Consider the following 26476-nt stretch of genomic DNA (forward strand, 5'->3'; position numbering starts at 1 on the left):
CGACAGATTTTGCGACATTTCCTTATTTTTTAGTCGGGACTCTTGTTGTTCATGAATGAATCTGTTAGTGTGGTGTGCTGTTCTGGCTAAATCGTTGCTCAGCACACACTTTAGGAACAAAACTGTTAAAGCTGCAGTGGGTATAACTGGAACAAATATGATTCAAAAAAGTTATGTTTATAAAACGGTCACTATATCCTGACAGTAGTACATGAGACCAGTAATCTGAAATAAAATAATGTGCCTGTGTGTCCTCCGGTGTCATCCGGTGCTCCTAACGGCATCTGCAAGATTTCACAGACCGGAGGAAAACAAGCAGTCAGAGCTGATCTGAGGTCTGCTGTCCATCTCCCGTCTTTGTTCTCAGAATCATCTTGTAGTGTACTGTTTAGCTGTAAAATGAGAAGGTTTGTGACCTGGAAGCCATGTTGAGAACAGTTGAAGGAATACCAAGCCCCACCCACCAGCCGGAGAACAGCCAATAGGAACGCTCTCTCTCTCTGAAATGACCTGTGATTGGTCAAAGTCTCCCGTCACGGGCTAGATGTTCTAAAGCCTGAAAACAGAGCCATGAGGAGGAGCAGAAGTCTAGTTTCCTCTCAGAACACTTGAATTACAATATGCTGAAAGGTTATTATGGGATTTTTGCCCAATGATGCCAAAAACATTCTGCCTACTGCAGCTTTAAATCGAACATAATATGTCGTTGTGTGTGGGGTCTCTTACTTTTTCAACATCTGTTAAGATTTTGAAAAATCATTTGGTGTGGACCGGACTCAACAAGCCTTTCTGTGTTAACCGGTATACAATACACATCTTCCAGTCACACAATAAATGTTGATACAGTGTGTAAAATCTAAAAATAAGAAGCCCGCTAAAAGCCCTTGATTTTACCGGGGTCAGTTGGAGGCAGGGAGGTTACAGTGACGGGACATTTTATATTTTAAGGGGGGGGGGGCATGTCCCAATGGAACGATGTGGATCAAACCCTGTGTGAGGGTTACAACGCAGTCAAAAGTCTATAAAGAAATATGGCTGATGTGCCGACTGTGACATCATGACCCTGTGGAATAAATAAACACCCTGTGAATGTAAATGTGGATGTATGACCTTGTCTCCAAGACGTAGGGGGATGGCGACTTCCTGTTTTAAGTGCATGGACCCGATGCGCTCAAGTGATAATGTCACAGACGCCGCTGACCTTTTAATGCCTTCCCAAACATCCTCTCTCTCACATATCCACAGTGGGAGCGTGCTATCACACCCCCACAACATGCACATATGTCACATGTAAACTAATTCACATGTAGGCTCCTGTCCTGCTGTCTCATTGTCTCTCCCTCTCTCTGTTCCGTACACTACAGAGACTGATGTCTCCCTGAACTCTCCGTAGCCTCGGAGTGACACTGCACAGAGACAGACACACACCTTCAGGTACATGAACACACTGCCACGGTGTGAAGTGACCTGAGTCACACAGGGAAGGCAGCGTGGACATCAGAGGGTTGTGATGGGGGTTCTTGTCAGAGAGCCTGTTCTCACATCTGTCTCTGCCTTGACCTCTCCCTATGCTCTGAACTCATCACTGGCTATGCACAAACAGACCATGCAGATAGCTGGCAACTGAACCTATTAGAAATCACTGGACATGTCAGGACCAGCTAGGCCACAGTCATGAAGAAATAGGACACGCACACTGCCACGTGCGCACGATTCGTCTTCTTTGGACAATTTCAAGAGCAATTAGTCCGTCCGTGCCGCCAGGGTTAGGCAGCGTATCTGGTTGCTGAGGATCCGAGGCGAAACACTGCTAGCTAATGATGTGCAGCTGGGGGAAGGGTCGCCCGTGACTTTGGTCAAAACTCGCTTAACATGCTTTCTCTCTCCTTTTATTCAAATGCAGGCTGAAGGTTTGTATTCACGCCTAATTGACTCAACTCTTCCCGCTGGCTGTGTCCTGTCCACTGTCATATTACATGTAATGGACGTTACCAAAAGTCAAGCCTTTTGTTTTAACAGCGGCTTGCCACCCGGTTTTGCTCATTATATACTGAGAACAAGCTGTTGAAAGATATTCTTAGAAAAGCTAATAAGACATATGTTGACATGTGAGCTAAAGCTTAAAAACATCTTGTATAAAGTCATGATTACAAGAACAAACCCATGAGTACAAGAACAAACCCATGAGTACAAGAACAAACCCACGAGCACAAGAACAAACCCACGAGTACAAGAACAAACCCACGAGTACAAGAACAAATCCACGAGTACAAGAACAAACCCACGAGTACAAGAACAAACCCATGAGTACAAGAACAAACCCATGAGTACAAGAACAAACCCACAAGTACAAGAACAAAAAGTTACCTTCACATTCCATCATACCAGTAACTGGCTTGAAGCAGCTCTTTCTGCCTATTAACGTTAATGGCTGGTAGTCACTGTCGACATCGACAGGTAGAGACAAAGATCAGGTACATCATTATAAAATCAGAGACAGAGAAATCTGGAAATGTGACATAGTGGGGGGGGGGAACTGCCGCTACATCTTTGGGCCTTAAAAGCAAATTGTTTGGAAAGGAAGCCAGGAATACATTATAATCCAGGTTTAATCAAGATGACATGTACTGTAAGATTGCAAAGAGAGATGTAGTAGTAGAGGATCATTATACCTGCCCAGCCAGAGACACTTATGTCAAGGAATTGACCATTTATATCAAATTGTTATGCAGTTAGATTTGGCGGACAAAGCACTGCTCTATTAACAGGCTCTCAAAGAATCCAAGCATCAATGAGGAGTCTGCTAGAGGAACCTCAATAAACACATACATGAACTTTAGTTGAATCAACACACTAAAATGTTAGAGATACGCTGGAGGCTGGGGGAGTGGAGGAACCTGCAGAAGCAAACAGACTTTGGATCCACCAAAGTCACACAATATCACAAACAGACTAACCGATCGAGACAGAGACAGACGAGCAACTCCGTATTCTCTGAGGTAGAATTATTGTTTGAGCATAGATGGATACAACGGCTTCAGTTCCCTGTCGGAAAGGGCTGTCTGCAGCGAGGAAAAACAGCCAAAATATTCTAAATATAGCGTACACTTAAACTGATATAGATTTGTTTTTAGGTGGCTAAAATAGGTTTTACTGCCGGCCCCGTCCACAGCAGTACATTGAGGGTGTGCCGACAGTCATCTACAGTAGGTAACACACTGACTGTGGAGAAGTACCTCATACAACCCCACTGAGAAACACCCGAGTTATCCTTTTAACTTAGAAGAAGAATAACATGAAGTACCAGGTTATAACGGTCCACACTGTACACATGTATGTATTAGGGCTGTCATCGATTAAAATACTTAAATCACTTTAAATCACAAATTAATCACATTTATTATCTGTTCAAAATGTACCTTAAAGGGACTATTTGTAACTTTCAGAAATGCTTCTTAACAGCGACACCTGTGGCCGTGAAATCAACGAAAGTCAGCGTCGGGCTCGCGCCTGCTCGCTCTAAATATACCTGAACGAGCATCGCTCAAAACAGTGAGGCGACACACGTCAGCTAAAACCACAATATCACTCTATATTTCAGCTGCTTGGCATTAATGTTAGCTGACCAGACGAAGGTCTCTCCATGAACATGATTTAGATCTGATCTTAGTGTTGGCTTTTCCTGCCTCAGCGCAGGCTGATGCAGCGGGGATCTGCAGCGTTTCTCCCTGCTCTCTCCGCCTGCAGCCGGAGAGAGCAGGGAGACACCGGCACCCGGTCGGTAACGAGACGGTAACATTACTAGCTGAGGAGCTCCGTCACTTCACAAGACACGGGAAACCTCTGTTGGTCTGGAGGAGCTGCAGCAGTTATTTCTGCAAAAACGTCAACTGTACATTCATTAGATATTCTCAGAGCTAAACTAACTCTTCTGCAGTGTGGAGTGAGCGCGCGTTCACGTCTAGAGGTGGAGTGAGCTGAGAACGCGCGCGCTCTCTGAGTGAAGGCAGGCAGGCAGAGGAGGAAAGGCAGCGGCCACACGCGAACGCGCATATGCGAGCGCGCATGTGTAACAACCCGCTACATTTATGCGCGTACAAAGTTACAAATAGTCCCTTTAAAAGGCGATTTTGTAGCAAGTATTAAATGCTCAAATATGCTGCTTTACGCAAATATATGTATATATTTATTATTGTAAATCAATTAACAACACAAAACAATGACAGATATTGATCCAGAAACCCTCACAGGTACTGCATTTAGCATCAAACAATATGCTCCAATCATAACATGGCAAACTGCAGCCCAACAGTCAACAACAGCTGTCAGTGTGTCAGTGTGCTGACTTGACTATGACTTGCCCCGAACTGCATGTGATTATCATAAAGTGGGCGTGTCTGTGAAGGGGAGACTCGTGGGTACCCATAGAACCCATTTACATTCACTGATCTGGAGGTCAGAGGTCAAGGGACCCCTTTGAAGATGGCCTTGTCATTTTTTCCTCGCCAAAATCTAGTGTAACTTTGGAACGTTATTATAGCGTTGCCTCAGTCAACACTAGATATTAAAAAATAAATGTTTGAAAATAATTCATAATCTTTAATAAGTAATCTTATAAGCATCTAAATTATCTAAAATATTAAACAAAACATCAATTATAAATCTAATGAGGTTCTACATGTAATTATGTTCTAATATGATTGATGCTCCACAGGAGATCAGGCATGAAGGCATCCACATACTTACAATGACTTTATTTGCAGTCTGGCTAAAGAGACCATTGATTATTTGGCACCAAGTGAGAAATCCAACAGAGCTAAAAACTATTTTATTACAAATTTACATACTAATTGAAGCGGCATGAAAGGGTTGACAGACACCTCAGCCCTTAGTGGGGGGATTGGAGATGAAGACCTCAGGAAGCGAGCCGTGGAAAGTTTGCTTCCCTTCTCCCTGATGTGCATCCTTCAAGATGAGCAGCGGTTACCACTCGTTTTGTCACACGACTCACATGACAAAAACCTTGGCGCGTACAGGGCAACCAACGTGGCAGTAAAACGAGGACAGAAAATGAAGAGCATAGAGAAAGAAGAAAAAGCCACGCCGCTCAACACATGGCGAGCTGAAAAATGAACGAGCGAGTGGCACGGCAGCGTGAACCCGGAGGAAGTTATGGGAGTAGGCAGGCAGATCAGTGGCTTCCCCCCCCCGTGGCAGATTACACAGAATACACACAATGAGAGACAGGAATATGGCAGCGGGCTCACTTTTTCTCCCCTAATTATCGGACGCCATATTGGCTCTCTTCAGGAAGAGAGGAGGTAATTTTGTTTCGGAGTCCTTTTGGGAAATTAATTCATTTTACTAAAGTGACTTGGTAATTACAGTGACATCAAGGTTAATTGCCAAATCTGTATTGCTTTGGTGCCGTCAACGTCAAAGAAATCTGTTCTCTAAACACTCACCAGTAGACAACAGACCACACAAGCACACGGATACACACACACACACATACACACACATAGCCCATTTGGGTTGTGTGTGCTTTTTTGTCTGAACAAAAAGACTGTGTTCGTGCACAAGCAAACGAACACGGACATACACAAAGACAGCACATTCTGAAGCTTTAAAGATGCTTCATGAGTGAAAGAAAACAGTAAACAGAGTGAAAGGTCAAAAGCCTGAATAATACCACGGTGGAATAGAGCTACATGTGAAGGGCCACCTGACTAAAAAAACATTCATTCTAGTAATGAAGTCTTTTATCAGCTGATGACAATCCGCTCTTTCTCCGATGATGAGCTTTGTCCACAGCTTACTGTTTGCTGAGGTTGCCCATAAATTCACACTGGAAAGTTTATTAACAAAAACAAGGCAAAGTCATCAGGGTGAAACCTCCGTAATCATTATTACCAAATAGAACTCATTTGTTCTACGGGGGAACAAATCAACAATAAAAGATATCGCCCTCATTAACGGATCACAATAAGGTGCCAACTGCGGTTGTTCTGAAATATGTTTATTGAAAGTTGTGTGGAGTACAGCCTGCTCCACAAATATAACTGCTGATTTGCAATCTTCCTCCTTACCCTTTTATCCTTGAATAATTTGAATTAGATTATTTTTTTGCCTAACGTCGGTGCCCCTGCGCTGCTGCACCCTCATCAACGTGCACTTTGATGTCTTCTTTAATGTGTGTGGGCTACTTGGTTTGTTACCGTTTCTTGCCGAGCTGGTCAGACAGTTCCCTCTAGACAGTGTTGCCTGTTCTGACATCAGTGCATAAATAAGGGTCGCAATGAAAGTAAAAATGAAGAGATTACTTTATCCACAAGTCCATGTCTTTCTCCGGTGCACCATAAACACCGCAGCATGACTGGCACTCCATTACTTTCACGCCTGGCAAGACATCTGTATGCTAAGAAATGCCAAAAGCATCAAATACAATTAAAGGTAGGCCGATTTAACAACTGACAACTTCACCAGCAAAGTGTCCTGCCCATGACACGCTTTTTACAGTTTTTATGGACTCTTCAAAAGAACTAGCAGAGTACACGGAGGGTGCCAAGAAATAACTTAAAAATGTGCTGAATTTAATGGAGGCCCAGTGCATCCAAACATCAGATCCCACGGCCAACATCGGTCCCATGTTGCCGCGGCTCGTGTCTGTGCATATGCCTTTTCCATCCTGATCAGCCCAGACAGGATGTTCCTGGATGTTGAAGGAATCCCTTAGGCCTCAGTCTCCCGCTGCCTGGTGCAGCTGCCAACAAGCAGACGTACAAAAGAATATATTGACCAGACAATGACACGCAAGATTCTGCTGTGTCTATTTGCAAAAGAAGAAAAAAAGTCAGCAGTGCCGTGAAATATAGAAGAAACCAAAAAATAGGTAGCTCTAACACTCATTTTGACAATATCTGTTTGTATGCATGAATGGAGGCTTTAAGGCTTTATGCACAACTGAGGATTTAACACCAAATACATTTGAAAATAAAGGAAACTACTGTATCTGCATCTACTGTATGTGTGAACTGTTATTCAAACTCACAATTTTGCAAATTCTACGGGAAAAATAATCCACCCAGAATAAGTCTAGTAAAACCCAGTCCCAAGAGCTATCAAAGCCTCAGACCTCCACTATTTTCTTGCAAGCCAAATTCAGTTGACAAACAATATATACAGTATAGCTTATATTTGTTCTCATTTTTTCAAATTTGCATGGTTCAAAGTATGCAGAATCAGCAATCACCAGTTTCTGATTGCAATGTGCCATTGGCTGTACACACAACTATTTCTGGATTACTTTGACACTGATTCTCAGGCAAGTTGTGCAGTTATAAGGAGCATTGTTTTTTTAGGATTTCTAAGCAGATTCATGGAGGTTTATTTGTGGTGGGCATCAGAGAAAATGGCATCCTCTTGAGGTGGAAGTCCCACTGACTCTAAAGATATGTGGATCATGTCTGTGTTCACATTTAACTGAGTTTTGACTTCCATGAAGAAAGAGTATGATTTTTCAGAAATTGGGTGCTGATGATATCGATGTACCACCCCAGGCAAAAACATTGTTTTACATGCACTGATCAATTTGGGGATTTTGGGCTATTTTGCTTCCATAACATGTCTTCTTTAAGACTAGTGGAAAGAAAACAACCAAATTACATATCTAGGTGTTTATTTTACTGCACTTTGTCTATTTGCGTCTGCAGATTTCTCCTAAATTCACCAGAAGTTACCATTAGATAATGCCTCATTTGCATATTTAAACATACAATTTCAGAAAACTTGTAATACAAAAAAAATAATTGTCTTAATGTAAGTAATCAACTGGGGAAGTTTCATGGTGATATCTGTTAGTTAAACATGTTTATTCTATTTACCTGTAGTGTCTTTCAAAATGTATTAAATTTTACAATATACATATAAAGGCCGTTTTCTAAAAATGTGTTTTTTTCCTCTAAGCAAGAAATCTGCTCTTCAGCAGCACTTACACACACCACACTTTCCACTTTCATTCCTATCAATATTCTGAAGGTTTTTACACAGGGGTTCGATCATATATCATTCATAGCCTGATTTATATGACATTTTATTCCTAAAAACATGGCGAAACATTTTTTTTTTTATGGCTGTTGACAGTATTTTCTGATTTATGGAGTGATAAACAGATACATCCAAAATTCCTTTGATAAAAACCTTTGACTCTAATATATGAGCAAAATTAAACTAGATTTTTGAACCTGGCTCTATCCAATGTTCAGATTCATGTTCCGGAATTTATGCAAATTAGCTTATATTTAATAAGATAATGCCTGATTTGCATATTTAAGCATAGGATTTCAGAAAACTTGTACTGCAACAAATAATTGCCTTAATGTAAGTGATCAACTGGGGATGTTTGATGGAGGTAAAATGTTTAGCCATATTCACCAGAGGTGTCTCCCCTTAATTGAAATAAACTTCCTGTTTTTGACTCAAAAAAAAAAAATCTCCTTCCCTCTTGGATTGAGAAAAAGTAAAACACATCTCAGACACATCCTTAAGAGTAATACCTCAGCTTCATTCCCAGACTTGGTCCAGAAGTACGGCATTGGGAATTAGGAACACTTTCAACTCAAAATGTAATTACCATTTATTTGATGCTATATATTTTGTACATTGCGTATTTGCACATGTACATTGTTCACAATAGTCTTTCAGCACAACTTAGAGGCATGCCACATTGCATTTAACTCCACATTTTACTTGTGTATATGACAAATAAACCTTTGAATCCTTTTATTGAAAGACCTTTTTATACAAGATAATATTGATAATGACAATGCATCATCATGATACAGAAATGTATGGTATTACTTCAAATTTTACTCATATTAGCCCAGATATAGGGCATCAAATTAATCACATTTGCTGTTAATTTGTCAAAATTTAGTAGGTGGTTTTAGTGTTTCAGCACTTAACATGATCATATTTTATTTCTTTTATTGAAGCAAAGTGCTGCTCTGTGTGCAGATTCAAATTCAGGTCATAAAATGGAAAATGGACATTATTATTTAGGCAGTAAGATGGTGAAACATTATTGAGTTCAACATTCTTTTCTCATGTAGATCCATGTTGAATCTTCTAAATAAATAATTGGTTGTGTGTAGAAAGCTTAACCCAGGAGTTCACAGAGCTTGTGCAGCTCTTAACCAATCAGGGAGCAGCTCAAGGCCAGTTGATCCTTGATCAATGATGGGTCTTGATTTGCTCATTAGGCCCAGATGTGAAGTCTAATTAGGCTCACCAGTCTCAATTGGTGTTGTATCAAAACACACACACACACAACCTGAGCTTCCTGAGTGATCAATGTCTCTGTCATCCAGGGCTGTGTCCGGGGCGCCAGGCAGGGCCGGCGAGCCTCTGTGGCCAGGCTTGGGGCTGACATTAGCGGACACGGGGTGAGTGATGTCAGCCCGCTACTCCCGGGGGGGCGGCAGAGGCAGGGGATCTGGCTCGGCCCAAAGCAGTGGGCTCGGAGAAAGGTCACCGCTCAGCCTGGTGTGATTAATAAGACAAGAAGCTGAGTGTCCCCAATGCCATTATCAATATCCGTGGCCACCAGCCGCCCTAACTGCATATGCAGCAGGAGACACACATGCACGCAGAACGAAGCTAAAAACAGACACGGACACACACAGTTAAAGTCTTATTGGTGTGTGTCATTTTGGTCACATTTGCTCGTTAATGCGAGAGGTCAGCTATCAATTAGATCATATTTATTCACAACAGCAGCTCTGACTCAACCTGATTCTGGTAATGACTCACAGCGAACGAATCCGAGAGGTGAAAGTCTGGGACTAAAATGTCAGCACAGCCTCGGCGACAAACATGACATTTAAACAGACATCTGTTTCGCTGTTCTGTTTTCCCCACCAAGCAGAAATATTTATCCTAACCACAGTTATCCCATGTAAATCAGGGGGGAGGAAAGACAAAATTCCCACTTGCAACGGAAAAGACTGCAAGCCATTAAAATAGTTCAGAATCCTTATTTCCGTGAGCTGTACTGCGTCTCCCCGAGCTCGGGCAAAGTCTAAACTGAATTGGACATCAAAGCGTGTGAAAGAAATCCAAAAGTTTACAAAAACACAGCAGAAAGTCCCCTCTGCAGCTGGAGCATCTAGTTTCTTCTCTGCTCCCCCCCATAGTAGCTTTTAGTTAAACCCATCAGCACCAACAAGCAAATCTTGCTTCCTTAAATCAATTACCCTCTGCATGTTGAGTGTAACTAATAGCCCTGCTGAATCCCAGATTAAATATGCTAGATACAAGCCGAGTATGAAGCGAGATAGTTAAGATAATTAAGAGTGATACATCCTTGAGAGGGGGAGCGAGGGGGAGCGAGGAGGAGGAGGAGGAGGAGGAGGGGGAGAATCTGAAAGAGCCAAGTGTGAGCGAGAAGACAGCTTGAGAAAGACACAGGATGTCAAGATGGGACGGTTTAATGGGATGAGAGGCCAAAAGACCAAAAAAAATAAATAAAAGCGAGTGTGAATGTGAGCTGGAGAGCCAGTGATGGAGCTGGAGTTGTTTTCAGCATTGCCTCGAGCGGCCCAGATGGCAAGGGCTCGTCTTCGTCTAGCCCTCGGTGCATTTGGCAGCAGCTACTCTTCACTGCTGGCTACTGTACATCTCTCTCTGTCTCCTCGCTCGTCGGAGCGCCGCATTAGCGCGGGCCATGAAAAGTTTACTCCACATTTTCACACTCCACTTCCCTTTTTTAATACTCTGACCTCCGTCTCACATTTCTGTCACATCCAGATGTACGGCGAGGCCCGATGCGTTGAGTGCTTTACGTTCCGCTGTGATGCAAATCAATCACGTATTTATAGATGTGTGCATGCACTTACAGAGTCACAGGAAGCATTTTCCCAACCTCACAACCCTGTGACAACAATATGCTGAATGCTTAAGGCTCTCATAGTGTTGTCACATTCAATTATTAAAGACGGTGAAATAAAATATACATTTCTAAGCTCTTGTGTCCCTGTGTTAAATGTTCTGCTATCCCTTATGATATGTTGGAGAAGAGAAAAGCATTGTTCCTTCTTCTTTTCCTGTAAAATGTTCAGATATTCTAATGACTCATCCTGCACTCGGAGGCGTACACAGAAATGTATCTGGTAGCACTTTAAGGGCTCATAAATTCATATTCATTTCCTTAATATATTCCTATCAAGGTTTTTGGAAAGAACCATGTAATTTGGCACTAATTATGGGTAAAATAGGGACAGTGTTTGACTGGTACACCTCCAATCAATTAATTCCAATTATATGCTAGTGGAGTGAGAGTCTTTTAGCCAGCAGGTCACTGAACATGCAGAAAAGTGCAATTTGTCTCTAAGAAAGCAAACACACGATTCAACATTTATAACAAATAAATATCCAATAATAATAATAAATGTTAAATTGGGTTTAAATGGAGCTTTATTTCAAAGAAGCTCCTCTGAAAATCAATAACTGCTTATAAACCCAATAATAAACCTTTTTTTTTTAATAGTTCTTACCAGTGAACTTTCTAGGAAATCATTGGGGAAAATTGAAATAATATAAAAAAAATGTGTTGCTATTCATCCAATCAAATTTGATTTGGGGTGACCAGCATAGCCCCACCATTTGAGCTGTAATTGACCGTTAGCTTGTGAATTGTGGTAGCCAGCAGAGCACTATCATGGGTCAGTTCCTCTGTACAGAAGATTCTAGCTAGCTATAAATGACTGTGGCTCTCCAGAGACTCCATGCTGTCATAGGTTAGAAGTGTTTATTTGCAAATAAATGTGATTTGGGGAAACCACCATTCTATAAAACCGCACTAAGCTAGCACAGTAGCTTCCTCTAGTGGAGTGTGGGTTGGAGGGGTTTGTTTGGATCATAGACTGTATATAAGAAGTGGATGTAGTCACCGTGACGTCACTCATTGGTTTGTGGACTGCCAATTTGAAGCCTCGAGTTCGGCATTTTGGCCGGCGCCATCTTGTTTTTTTGCAACCAGAATCGACACGAGAGGGTGGAGCTAAGAACAAACAAACGCTGAATTTCTAAGCGACCAAAATAATTACAATTAACTTTCTTGAACTGAAAACACACTGTGAAAGAGTTTAAGTTGTAAGACAAAAACACGACAACTCCCAGACCACCGCGGTAGCAACCTGTCAATCACAAGGTAGTTAAATGGGACCATCATTTACTAAATGAACATCATGCTGTATTGAAGAAGACTTTTAAACTGGCGATTGAGACCATAAACTCATATTTACAATGTTTACTGAGGTAATACATCAAGAGAGAAGTAGGCTCATTTTCTCATAGACTTCTATACAATCAGACTTCTTCTAGCAACCAGAGGAGTCGCCCCCTGCTGGCTGTTAGATAGAATGCAGGTTTAAGGCACTTCCTCATTGGCTCCACTGGTTTGGAGTTAAAACCTATATCTACATTTTAAACAGTGTGTAGTTGTGGTCACTTTTTCATTTCTACTTTGTCCTCCACCTTCTGATGTTACTATGTGGGATTTGAGAAATGAGGAAGTTGTAGGTGGATGCTAACAGTTCTCTAGAACAACATAGCGGGTAATAGCTAACTTCTAGTTGCTGTGGTTCTGCAGCAAATAAGCTGAGTAATGTTGTGCAATCAAATCAAATGCCTGAATTATTCTGACTTGAATCCTTTAAGATTTTAACCTGCCTGCCTATTATTTTTCATTTAGACATATGTCACATTACAGAAGTTAAAGATGTGTTACCTTCCATTACCCTGGGACTAATGGCCTCAGATAAAAGGACACAGCTACTTTATTAAGCAATGAATATGCATTTTCAAAGTCCCATATCAGTTTGTGAAAAATCATCATTCATCTGGAATGTTAATCGGTGTTAATTATTATCTTAAGTATTTAATTGGCTTAATAGTAAAGAGAGGCAGAAACAGATTGAACTGCTTCACACACAGTTGGATTCATACACCAGAACCTTATGAGGGCTGTCTCTTCCACCCAGCTAATAAAAGCTTCGGGAGCTCTCCATCACTGTGAGAGATGCTTTATATTTTCCTCTGTCATCCCCGACAGAAGCAGGCTTCTGATTTAGAGCGAGCCGCACAACAATGACTTTTATTAGGGAAGTAAATATTAGTGTTGGGAGAGCGAGATTCACAGCTGGGGCCGAGATGTGCTGCGTTGACTGTGTGGAGACAGTTCCGCCATCGTCTGAGGGATGTTGAATTTCACTCTTTTGTCACTTCCCGGAGTCCAATCAATTGTTCTCATCAATAGCTTTGTTCCGTTGGACTGTGTCCTCATTTTAATGAGATAACAGGAAATAAAGGCACTGTCTGACTTTTAGAACTTTCAAAACTTTATAAATGAAGTCTTTAAAGAAGCACCCACACAGGACCCAGGAGATTAATCTGTGCAAATGTTAAGCAATTACTGCGCAGAGGTGGACGCGCACGTGTTGACTGGTCCTTATTCCCACCGTGGCATTACAACGGAGCAACAATGTAAATGTATGCAAGCTCACTTAACATTTCACATGAGGTTTGCACAATACGCCGGATCCACTCGAAACAGCTCAGTGGTGCTTTTGAAGTGGCGCAGCAGGAGACGGGAGCGACTCCGTGGCTAAGCGCCGCATCGTATTTTAGAAGACATCCCCTCTCCTCCCATGGGTTTCCCTGGCTCATGCCATAGCCATCAGTTGTCAGCCGGGGAGCCTGACAGCCCGACCACATTCTGTAAGGACAAGTAAAGCTGGAAAAGCGCTACCGTGAACTGGAAATGATGAAAATGGCCTTTTCAAGTGTGATATAACATGACATGTAAGCTTTACTTCTTTACAGCAAACTTCACCGTGGAAAAAGATTAACATTAATATCTAGTATCAAACCCATATCCATCACACCTTGTCACCAGCTGCCTCCCACAATCTACGCCTTGATGACTCTGCGTCGTGAAGGTGAAGGGGTTTTCCAAATGATATCCTCAGGAGTTCCCCTCCCACTCATTCTCCTGTCCCTCCTCCACAGACGCACCAAATAAAGCACCATTTCCCTTTGTAATGGCCGCTGTGAAGGCTCCCAGATTAGCCTAGATAGATATAAAGACCGGCGGTCTCACTACATGGCTCATTGGCGTGGCAGATGACAGTTATTACATGCTGCGGGTTAAGGGGAGAAATCTGTAGAAGAGAGCGGGGAGAGATGGCAAAGGCAGATGGATGATAATGGCAGAGCAGATGTGTTTCCTTTTTTTTTTTTAAAGGATGAATAATAAACATTTGCTTAATGATTTTTGAGCAGGTTTTTCAGTGAAAGAGCTCCAGCGATTCCCACAGAAATCTCTGGTAAGAAGGAAGGTGAGGGAATTGACAATTCCTGTCATCTCCCTTGTTAAGGAGTTAAAATACTTTACTATGATATAAACATGCTTCACATTAGAGATGGAGCAATGCTTCTGTGTATAAAAAAAGAATTTGCTGTGACAAGACATCTCCATATGAGAGTTTCCGTTTGAAATATGTGCTTTGCTTTTACCTACTGTGGAGTGAAGAAGACACAAACACACAGCCTGAGGCTCTTTGTAAAATAACTCTGATAATATAGATAACTCTGGGTGAATCACTGGAAACATTTCCGTCAGGCAGGGTTAAGAGAGTGGAGAGCCAGACTGTGGGCTGAGAGGGGGATGCAGACTGGCTCCAGGGGTTGCTGTTGGGTTGCTGTTGGCTACTGGGGCTGTCTACGTTGTGTCAGAACCAATCCAGCCATCACATTGTGCTCACCACAATGTGTGTCTTTATGTGTGACATGTCCAACAGTTGGAGTTTTATATGCAGCCTATTGAGATGAAATGATGACTTCACTGAACATGCGATATCAGCACGCAGCGTAAATTGTAAAGACATGTGATCTCTTATTTGTTCTCTCATACTAGAACCTTGGCATTCTGGGATTTGATAATCATCTCTCAGCTGGCTGCAGCTGTGGAGCCCTGATCATGCAGCGGTGGGGTCAGGTGGTCTGATGCTCCCACTACAGTATGTGCTCAATTAAAAACAATGATGTGAAAGTCAATAAAAAAGTAAGCATACAAATTGATGGTACAGTTAAAAAGCATTTTGTCTCTTCTTGTATTTTATCATAGAAAATAAATTTCAATTTAAAGAAATAAATTGGTATTTTGGAATACACTCCTTCATATCACTGCTCCATGTCGATCCTCCATGTTCCTCCATGGCACTCCTCCATGTTGCTCCTCCATGTCACTCCAGAATGTCGCTCCTACATGTCATTCCAGAATGTCACTCCAGTATGTCACTCCTCCTTGTCCGTCCTCCATGTCACTCCTCCATGTCGATCCTCCATGTCGATCCTCTATGTCGATCCTACATGTCGCTCCTCCATGTCACTCATCCATGTCTTCCTTGTCACTCCTCCATGTCGATCTTCCATGTCACTCCTCCATGTCACGCCGACATGTCACTGCTCAATGTCACTCCTCCATGTCGCTCCTCTATGTCACTCCAGAATGTCGCTCCTCCATGTCACTCCAGAATGTCACTCCAGAATGTCAACCCAGAATGTCGCTCCTCCATGTCCCTCCTTCCTGTGACTCCTCAATGTAACTCCTCCATGTCACGACTCCATGTCTTCCATGACACTCCTCCATGTCACTCCTCCATGTCACTCCTGCATGTCGATCCTACATGTCACTCCTCCATGTCGCTCCTCCATATCACTCCTCCATGTCACTCCTTCATATCACTGCTCCATGTCGATCCTCAATGTCACTTCTCCATGTAAGTCCTCCATGTCACTCCTCCATGTCGATCATCCATGTCGCTCATCCTTACTCCTCCATGTTACTCTTCCATATCGCTCCTCCATGTCGCACCAGAATGTCACTCCAGAATGTCACTCCTCCATGTCGCTTCTCCATGTCGCTCCTCCATGTCAGTCCTCTATGTCGATCCTCCATGTCGCTCCTCCATGTCACTCCAGAATGTCATTCCAGAATGTCACTCAGGAATGTCACTCCTCCCTCTCACTCCGCCATGTCGCTCCTCCATGTCACTCCTCCATGTCACTCCAAAATGTCGCTTCTCCTCGTCACTCCAAAATGTCCTTCCTCCATGTCCCTCCTCCAAGTAGCTCCTCCATGTCACTCCTTAATGTCACTCATCCCTCTCACTCCGCCATGTCGCTCCTCCATGTCACTCCTCCATGTCACTCCTTCATATCACTGCTCCATGTCGATCCTCCATGTCACTTCTCCATGTCAGTCACTTTCTTTTTATCAAAAGTTTGATAAACAGATTGCTGACAGTGTTTGTATGCTGAATATGAGCGTAGAGCCAGCAGGCGATTAGCTTAGTTCAGCATCCGGATTAAAAGCAGGGAGAAACAGCTAGTTCTGTCCAAAGATTAACAAATGAATAAAGTATTAATTAGTTATCTTCAGACGTGGTGGTAGGCTAACTCTGTGAGCCAGGCTAACCATTCTCCCTGTGTCCCGTCTTTATGCTAGTCTAAGCTAACGGTCTGCTACTGTCAGTTAGCTTCATATTCAGCGTATATTCAGGTGGGAATCACTAGCCGGGCTCTGTCCACAGATAAAAAACAAAGTTGTATTTAGTTCGCTTTAGCGGTGATGATTCTTATTTTTTTACCACTGAAGAGAGCCAGACTAGCCCTACTTCCAGACTTTAAGCTAAACTAAGCTAACTGGCTGTAGCTTCATATTTAGCGTAGTGACATCAGAGTGGCATCGATATCATCTTAGTAATGAGAATATTTCTTTCAATAACAATTTTTTAAAAAGAAGATCTCTAATTAATGACTGTAATGTAAACATTGTCTGTTCAGGGAAATGATTAAAGCTGCACTGAGACGGACAAAGACTAAAAGACAGCGACAGGACAGAGACATGAAGCAAACAGCATGTGTCTAACAAAAGGTTTCCAATGGTGTCTTTTATTGACAGGGACTAAACAGAGTTGTTTCATATGTCCAATGTGTACCACGGGGCAACTTCTCAACTTCCAGGGAGGAGATGGAGCAGACACGAGGTGTTATTGTGCTCGGTCTGCTGTGAGTTTCATGGCCTGTCCACAGGCAGTCTGTTCAAATACATCCTGGAAACAGAAGGCTTTTGCTGGCACCCCTGATCTCTCTAACAGTGTGGACAAGACATAAAATGTGCTACTGGTGGGAGCTGCCGGGTTTCTAAACCCTTCATAGCATATGATCTTTTTGACAGCCGAGCAGAGCACAAGCAATATTTTTAGGATCACACAAAACACTCTGAGACGACGCAAGATGTTACAGCTCAGGTGCATTTGAGAGTACTGCCTTTCTACCTGTGTACTCTCGACTTGTTTGTGTCTAACCTAACAAGATCTGTACAAGGCTCCCCGCTCTGTGGCTGTTTGGCAGATTAGAGCCGACTGCAAATTCTTTGTTGGTGTTCAACTGAAATTCAACTCATTTGCACTAAACTTTGTCAAAACAAACATTAGAAATGTGCTGTAAGACAACTAAAGATGAAAAACTGAAAGTAGACAAACAGAAAAAAGTGTCCCAACACTGAACAAAACCATATTGGATATTGTTTTACTAGGCCAAGGAAGAAGAGTGATATTAATAACAGTAAGCAGTAATATCAGTTTCTGTTTTTTCATTTACAAAGCAACTGTGATTCTTTATCTTGACCTCGAAATATGAACAACTTCCTCAAAGAAAACCCTCTCAAGTGTACTAATTAAGAGAAAAGAATGAATCTTTTTATAGCCTTATCCAGCACCTCTGTGAAGGTTTCCTGAAAGCAGTTTTAGCAAACCACCATGTCAGGGTTTTCTCTCTATTTCCCAGCTTATTCTGAAAAGTAATTGGGGATAATGAGCTGTAATCCATTTAAAGCCTGAGCACACTTGTTCAAAAACATGTACTACACTTCTTGTGCAGTCCCCTGACAGGTATTCTACGGGCCTGTACCGCCAATACGGTGTGATTTGCCAGAAAAACGAGGATTATCATCTTCTGAGTGTGCTGGGATTGAAAGGGACTACAGAGTATTTTAAATTATTTCGTTACGAAACATTTGCATGTTTCTCACCCTTTTACCACTTTGTAGCCTTGGCAGGTTGTCATGCTACAGCTCAAAATCACTCACACAGTATGCATTGATGCATTCGCCTGGCGTATTCTCCATCACCCCCTGCAAAGCATTGCAAAGCTGCAAGTCTGTTCACTCAATGCAACAATCAGAAATGACCTTAATGTTGACAACAAGGACACCAGCAATGGATTACTTGTCAATTTGACTGCATAACAGAATCATGGAGTTGGAAGATGAATTACCCTGCAAACCAGGCGAGACAAGTGGTGTGTGTGTTCATTTAAACCCGATTTATGTATTTAACGGCTTACGACGGGGTGTACGTGACAGAGTGCCACCAGGCGCTTAATTCAGATGTATTACAGCTAACGCGGAGCACTTGTGACTGACAGGCAAAACATAACGCTTGGAAACAGTTATTCATGAGTCCTGCAGAATTCAGTGTTAGGTGACCGCTCGGTTTGATGAGAAATGCTTCGTTTTTTGCCCAAATTAATTTCCTCCATCAGCATCCATGAATGTCTATTTGTGAATGTGTGCAGCGCTGGTTAAGTTCTGCCGATCCTTTCCTTTGAGAAGTGCCCTCAGTGCTACCATCATTGTCATTAACAATGCTGCCACCGTTGCTGATTTAATCATGGCCCGTCAATGTGTCCGCACATGCTGGAAGCTTTGTGTTCCATGTTGATCATTAAGCGTTGCCGACCGTCTGCACAAAGGGAAGGCTAGTCCTGATCAATACGTCAACAACCATGACAGGCTTGTCCCTGACAAATGTCGTGTTCGGCCGCATTTATGCACGTGAGACATTCTCCTTTACACATTTTCCTGCCTATATGTCTGTTTTTACAGCACAATCAGGGGCAGGGCCATCTGATTGGCCCCTCGTGGTGCTACCAGAGTCAGAATGTGATAGGTAGTTGGCTTTTTAGTGGGTGGTTCACTTAATGGGCTTACAAGGTACAGGGTAGGGGGCTCTTGTTGGAAAGTCAATCAAATGATCACAAAGAGGTGCAAAATGACTACAAAGAGGTGCAGAACAACTATGAAGAGGCGCAAAACTTCCACAAAGAGAAACAAAATGACTACAAAGAGGCGCAAGATGACCACAAATAGGTGCAAAATGACTACAAAGAGAAGCAAAACACCAACAAAGAGGTACAGAACAACCACAAAGAGGCACAAAACAACTATGAAGAGGCGCAAAACTTCCACAAAGAAGTAAAACGACTATAGAGAGGCACAAAATGACTACAAAGAGAAGCAAAACACCAACAAAGAGGTGGAAAATGACCCAAAGAAACATTTTCTCATAATCTATCCATGGCTGTAGGCTATTTGGAGTTACAAATACTATCAGCTATATATTGATTATAATTTTATATTAGAATATTTCATTTTAAAAATGAGCTCCCTTTCTTTAAAACTGAGCCCCGTTTGGCCCCCACAGTCAAAAGTTTCCAAACCCGTCCTTGGTCACATGTATGCAAATGTGCCTTACCATGGGCAGACACATCCGGGTTGTGTCATGTTTGTGTTTCTGTGTGCGCCGTCACTATTTTCCGCTTGGCCACTGATCAGTTTAATATGCTCCACTCACTTCCTGATTCCATCCCCGTGCTCCACCACGGCCTGTCACTTCATTCCCGGTGGTTGCAGCGCCGAGCGTGTGACACCACGTGCCGCGCCTCCTCGCCGCCTTGTTATCTGATATCTTTCTTCCTCTTAATGCCTGATCTTCTGGAACCTTCATCAAGCAGAGGGAAAGAAATGCACAAACAAAAACAACATCATTAAACTCCGAAATTCTCTCTTATTCATTTGAGCATTCAGGCTTCACGCATCACATCTACTTAGAAGAGGCAAATTGATTCAATTTGCCGTGTTTGCATCACGCTTAATTCAGCGGCCTCTCGGTGAGCTGTAAAACATGCGTCGTCGAAGAGATGGTTTCATTTGTTCTTTTTTTTGTGCACTTTAACCGCAAATATGTCTTCCTATGAAATCTCATTTATTAATGTAACTGAGCAGATGAAGGCAGCGGAATAAAAGCAGCAACAAATAAAGGCTCATGATGAAAAGCTGCAGATTAGGTTGTCAAAGAGCTAAAGCACTGATTTATCTGATGTAATGATTGTTTAAGCTAAACAGCAGATTTATCTCTCAGAAAATTACCAACCGTCCTTAGAAACTGCTGTTAAATATGTCTGATAAGGATACAACATTTAAAAGCATTTAACAGATAAAACAAAGCTGTTAACCATACAGGCAGACTACCAAATAAACACAGTGCAGCGCAAACACTGCAAAATGATTGACCTCTTTTTTGTGTTATTTCAAAACACAATATTTATTTCAATTTCAGTTTTGCATGAAGCAGGGTGACCTCTGAGTTAAAACAGGATTCTATAAATGCATGTTAGTGTGTGAAATAAAAGTAGCATGGAATTGATTCAGCAAAAAGCATGCATTATTGATGTTGATAAATTAACCGTTTAAATTGCATAAATGCTGGATATTCCCAAAAGTATTTGCTGCTTTTTCGTTATCTTATGTGATAGAACATTGAAAAGCGTTGGGTTATTATAAACAACCTATTTTAAAATGTCACCTTGGACGTTGACTATTTTCTGACATTTTATAGACCAAACAATTAATCAATTAATTGAGAAAATAACCTGCAGACCACCTGATAATGTAAAAATAATCATTAGTTGCAGTAGTCATGTTTGTTTCTTCCTTTGTTAATTATTGCCGCTTGCTTTTGTGGACAAATCTCTCTGAGTTGTGGCTCATTCCATAAACCATGGAAACAGAGTACAGCTTACCAGCTTTCACATCCATGAAAGGTGATCATTGATTACTTTAGCATTATGACGAGTGGCGAGTTAAGACATATTTCTCATTTTGCATGTTGCATTTCGTTGATTTCCTTCAACCTTACCCAACATACTGAAGTGTCAATGAAATAAGCTCACCTGTGAATTTCATCCCCAGCCAACACCTTTGCATCAGTTAGACCTAGTTATCACACCTGCAAGTCTGTTCAACATTTGTCTCTAGAAAGTGGCACAACTGAATGTATCTGTGCATCATGAAATATTTGGGTCTAAAAGCTTAATGACTCCTCGCAGGGCTAGTTGGTGAACTACTGTGGCTGGAAAGCTAACCGCTAACATGATAGCCAAACAAGAACGTACTAGCGCGAGTCACACAGCTCTACGAACTGCTTTCTGTTTTCTCTGTACCGTTTACTCCCTCCTGGCATTTGGTTCCCGCCAATGTATGTTATTTCATTCAATTAACTAGAATGTCACTGGGAGAGTGCAGACCTCTGCCAACGTGTGACTTTAAAAACAGATCCCAGCTCCCAGCTGGCGGTACCGTGAGGTGGTCGGCTTGTTATTAACACAGTGTGTTTCCGTGTAACGTATCGGAGGATGCCTCTCTCATTCAGCAGCCTTGTTATGTCTGTATAACGTTACACTGCGTTGTCTCTCATCCCGTCAGCTATCGCTTAGTTCTTTCTCACCGCGGACGGCCAGCATCAACGTGTCATCAATGCATCATCAACGCATCATCAGTTACACTGCGCATGTGTTATACCCAGAGGTCTTAATGCTAAGGCTGATTGCATTCCTTAAAAATATTCCTGAATCTGGATCAAGATCCAGATCGCCACCAAAATCTAACGGATAGTTCATTGTGCCACGCCCCACCCCTCCAAAAAATGACATTCAAATCCATCGTGGACTTTTGGAGTAATCCTGCTAACAGACAAACCAACAAACCAACAAACCCACAAACCAACAAACCAACGCCGGTGAAAACATAACCTCCTTCCTAGGCCTTCGGCCTTGGCCATTTTGAACTGAGAATGCTTATTATATTTATACTATTTTTATTGTTCAATACAGGCCATTTCGGGAGACACTAACTATAATTTTGTTTTATTTTTGTACGCCACTTTGTAGGCGGACGCTTTACTGGCGTCCGGCAGTCACTTTCAGTCCAAAATGGCGGAAGCATAGATTTGCTGCTGAGCACTGATGTTGCAATGGAACAAACAATTGACTTTCACTTCTTGGCGATGTAAAGTCTTTGACACAGCTAATAAGCTTCTGCCATTTTGGACTCTTGATTCACTAAAGGGTCAACAGCACACATCTGCATGTCCAAGTTTACTGAAGTTGAACTTGAATATGCGCAGATTTACTCGGTTCCCACGAATGAATTCATTTTGCTGTGAAATGTTGCCGTTCTAAAAGGTGCTGTGACTGGCATTTACACAGATGATTCAACGTTGTATATACGACGCACAGCAACAGTATATCCGTCAATACTCAGGTCTCAGTTCTTCTGCTACTTGAAGCCAGTCTGATCGCCGATAAACACTCTCAACTTTGATTTCCTAGAATATCCGAACCTCTGCTCGCCCCGACTTTCCCTTTCCCCAGAAGAATCCGCCAAAGCACCTTAAGCAAGGCTAAATCAATAGCATGTACAGGTTAATAGCAGTCTTGTTTTTGTAAGCCGGCACATCAACTATTAATTAGCTGGTGATTAGAGTCAGCTGGCAAGAATGATTCACAGCCTGAGGAGGCTATCGTCCTTGTGCTCCGCGAGGATAAATCAGCCAGTATTAAAGAGGGGGATAAAGGTTCTCTTACAATATGTATCTGCGTGTCCTTTATAGAAGTACAAACGCAAAACAATAGAACAAAAGAACAGAAAATTAACATTTACAGCCAAACAGAGGCCTCTGTGAGCAACATCAAGCATACATTTCAAACAGCAAGGACGTGATCTCTGCTCACATGCTGGAGAAGTTTGCTCTTTCCTAGACAACTTGGGAAGAAATGTTTTACACAAGGACACAACCATGGATTTGGCATTGATTTTAACATCATACACAGAGACTGAGGAAGGAATAAATATGGAAGAATAAGGAAAAACAGGCTGCTTTGATAAATGGATTGAAAGAGCTTGGACCCTAACAAATGCGAAAAAGAGATGTTTGCTAAATTTCAGAGTCCAATTCTTGTGTGGATGCCAATGACATGGCCACTATACACCCACCACAAGACAGCAGGCACGTTTGATTGGTCCCTTTCCATCCTCTGCTCTTCAATTCTTCCCTCAGATTTAGTCTAAATGAATCCCCTGCAGCTAAGAGACAAATTCTTCTTCTTTCTTTCTTTTTTTTTCAGGACGTTGTTTTCACTCTCTGGCATTCATGTTTCAACGAAGGATAATTGGAATGCACACCTCCATATTCAAGCTCCAAAGTGGAGGAAAACAGAAAGGATATTGGATTGCAAATCAAGTGTTTGTAGTGTCTGGTTCTTGTGTTTGTGTGCTTCAGTGTTTGGTATGATTACAAAGGGTTTGTGTACACTGCAAGAAAAGAGGGTGCCATAACTCCACAGGAAGAATTGATTGTTTTTCTTAATAATTCTTTTAAAGTGAAATCTTTCTTGGAAGTTCATTTTATTGACTAAATCTTTGTTTTATGAATCTTTCAAGTGACGTGTGTATTGTGTTTGTAAAAAATGTTCTTCTTAAAGCGCATGGATCAAGTAAAAAAGCAACAGATCACAAATAAAAACTAATGCTGTCTTTTAGATCAGAACCCCCGTCCCCAAAGGTCTCAAATGCAAAAGCAACGCCTACCCCAAATAAACATCATCACAAAGACTTCTCAGACATAAAAGAAGATGAAAAGAGGACATGTGTCAAATACAAATCATGTTTCTGGCTTTTGGAGAAGCAGAGTGCAGTGTAAATGGATCAGGGACCCTTCAAAAGCAATTACTGCTCCGATTCCCACAGTGGAAAAACAGGTGTCAAAAGATCCAAACCTCAGAGGTCAGATTTCATATTCAATCTGTTGTTTGAGTCTGCAATAAAACATGTTTGAAATGTTTATGATGAGGGAGATGTTTTTTTCTTTTGCGACAGCACTGATGTGACGTCAGAATTTAAACTATTTGACTTTGAGTGAAACATGGTGAGCCGCTGATTTTCAACACGCTGACATGTTATATTTTTATCCCAAAAATGAACACGCACACTGTTGTGTTGCTGCAATGGGCAGAATTATACTGCATTTACAGCTTTAAATGAGTTTCATCTCACATTTAAACACAATGCTCTTCTTTTCTTTTTTTTTAAAGGAGCAGTGTATAGGATTTAGTGGTACCTAGTGGTGAGGTTGCATATTGCAACCAACTTAATACCCCTCCATTCACCTCTCCCTTTGTGTGTCAGAGAACTACGGTGGCCTTAACGTAAAAACGTCAAAGCCTCTCTCTAGAGCCAGTGTTTGGTTTGTCCGCTCTGGGCTACTGTAGAAACATGTCGGAGCAACACGGCAGGCCCAGTGAAGAGGACCTGCTCTCTATGGAGATATAAACTGCTCATTATACGCTAACAAAAACACAACCATTCTTAGTTTTAATGAAGACATAGTTATGAATATTATATTCCATTTCTGCTTATAGATCCCCCTAAATCCTCTTTTCAAGACCTCTGACCTCCAGAGGTTCTATGGGTACCCACGAGTCTACCCTTTACAGACATGCCCACTTTATGATAATCACATGCAGTTTGGGGCAAGTCATAGTCAAGTCAGCACACTGACACACTGACAGCTGTTGTTGCCTGTTGGGCTGCAGTTTGACATGTTATGATTGGAGCATATCTGTGACAATATCTGTCATTGTTTTGTGTTGTTCATTGATTTACAATAATAAATATACACAAACATTTGCATAAAGCAGCATATTTGTCCACTCTCATGTTGATAAGAGTATTAAATACTTGACTAATCTCCCTTTAAGGTACATTTTGAACGGATTAAAAATGTGAGATTAATTTGCAATTATTCGCAATTAAATATTTTAATCGATTGACAGCCCTAGATTAAACACAAATATGTTCAAAACATGCACTGGCACATAGCAGGAGACAGCGTAGTCCATTCATTCCATTCCATTCCAAAACAGTAGGAGTGCTAGTCTGGGGCTGAAGGGGAAATAGAATATCCAGTAGTTGCCGTGAGGTTTGTACCTGACATAGAACTAAAGGGAATCAAAAGGGGCCCTTAGCTGATGTCTGCCTCTGGCCATCCTAGCAGGTTAATCCCCGTCTCCAGGAGGTCTCTTTCCAGATACAGAGCGATGAGTGTTGTGAGCATGCACCCTTAAGAAAATCCATTTGAAGGTATATTATTAGTGTAAATCTAATGCACAACATGACAGTTTCTTTCATTAGACAGATGAGATGTTTTTACTCCTCTGATGGATGTGAGATCTGTAGCTTTGTTATAGGGGCGGCCATAATGACCAACAGTGAGCGTGTGCCGTTACGGGCCACAGCTTTTGATTCCCTGTCCAATCCCACGGCGACATCACACACACACACACACACACCCCGTGTGCAGAAGTTGTATCAAGGTCGTTTCAAATCACCCCCGTCCCCATTAAAGCGACAAGTTCAAACCGCGATGCATCCGCCGCGCTGAAGAAGGCAACATAAATAAGCTTGGTTGACGAGTGAATATAAAGCTTCTGAGTGGGAGTGGGGAAGGCGAAGGGCGGAGGGGTAAAGAAAATATTTTTTCACCCTTTAATGGAGCCGTCAACAATCACTTTTCAGCAGAGAGACAGAGTCACAAGGCGGATGCCGGTTTTGTGGACGAAAGCAGAGGGGAAGCATCATTACCATAGAAAACATTACAGCCAGCGACGGACATCCAGGCCATCAAAGATGATCATCTCATAAATTCCATGCACTGTATAATAGGCCTGTCACTCCTGAAGGCTGAAGGGAGAATAATGCCCACGGCTGATTTTTTATCTTCCACAGTGCTTCTGCTGATTACTGCTAAATAGGCCTCAGCTTGTTCAGCTAATACACACACACACACACACACACACATGCTGACGTGAAACCACAATGTGGTGGGCAGCTTTTTGATGGCCACTGTCCGAATCCATATGTCCCTCTCAATCTGCCGTGTCTTATCATTAAGCCAATAATTTGATGAGCAATTAAAGGGAGGCCGTAGTAAACAACCACCCAGCCGGCTTGATGTGTGGCACGTCGGAGCGGGAGACACCCTGCAACCAACGCTAAAATGTCAGCGGTGGGTAATCAGCCATCGGCAGAGAGACCCTGGATGGGCAATCATGACAGCAGATACACACTGTAGGTGTTTATGGCTTCACAAATCCACACACAAGCACGCACATGGGCCGAATAACAATAAGACGTTCATTTAGAACAGGGCCCGGCTAAATAAAAGACTAATGCCTT

The sequence above is a fragment of the Sebastes fasciatus genome, chromosome 23, assembly GCF_043250625.1.
Source record: "Sebastes fasciatus isolate fSebFas1 chromosome 23, fSebFas1.pri, whole genome shotgun sequence".
NCBI lineage: Eukaryota > Metazoa > Chordata > Actinopteri > Perciformes > Sebastidae > Sebastes > Sebastes fasciatus.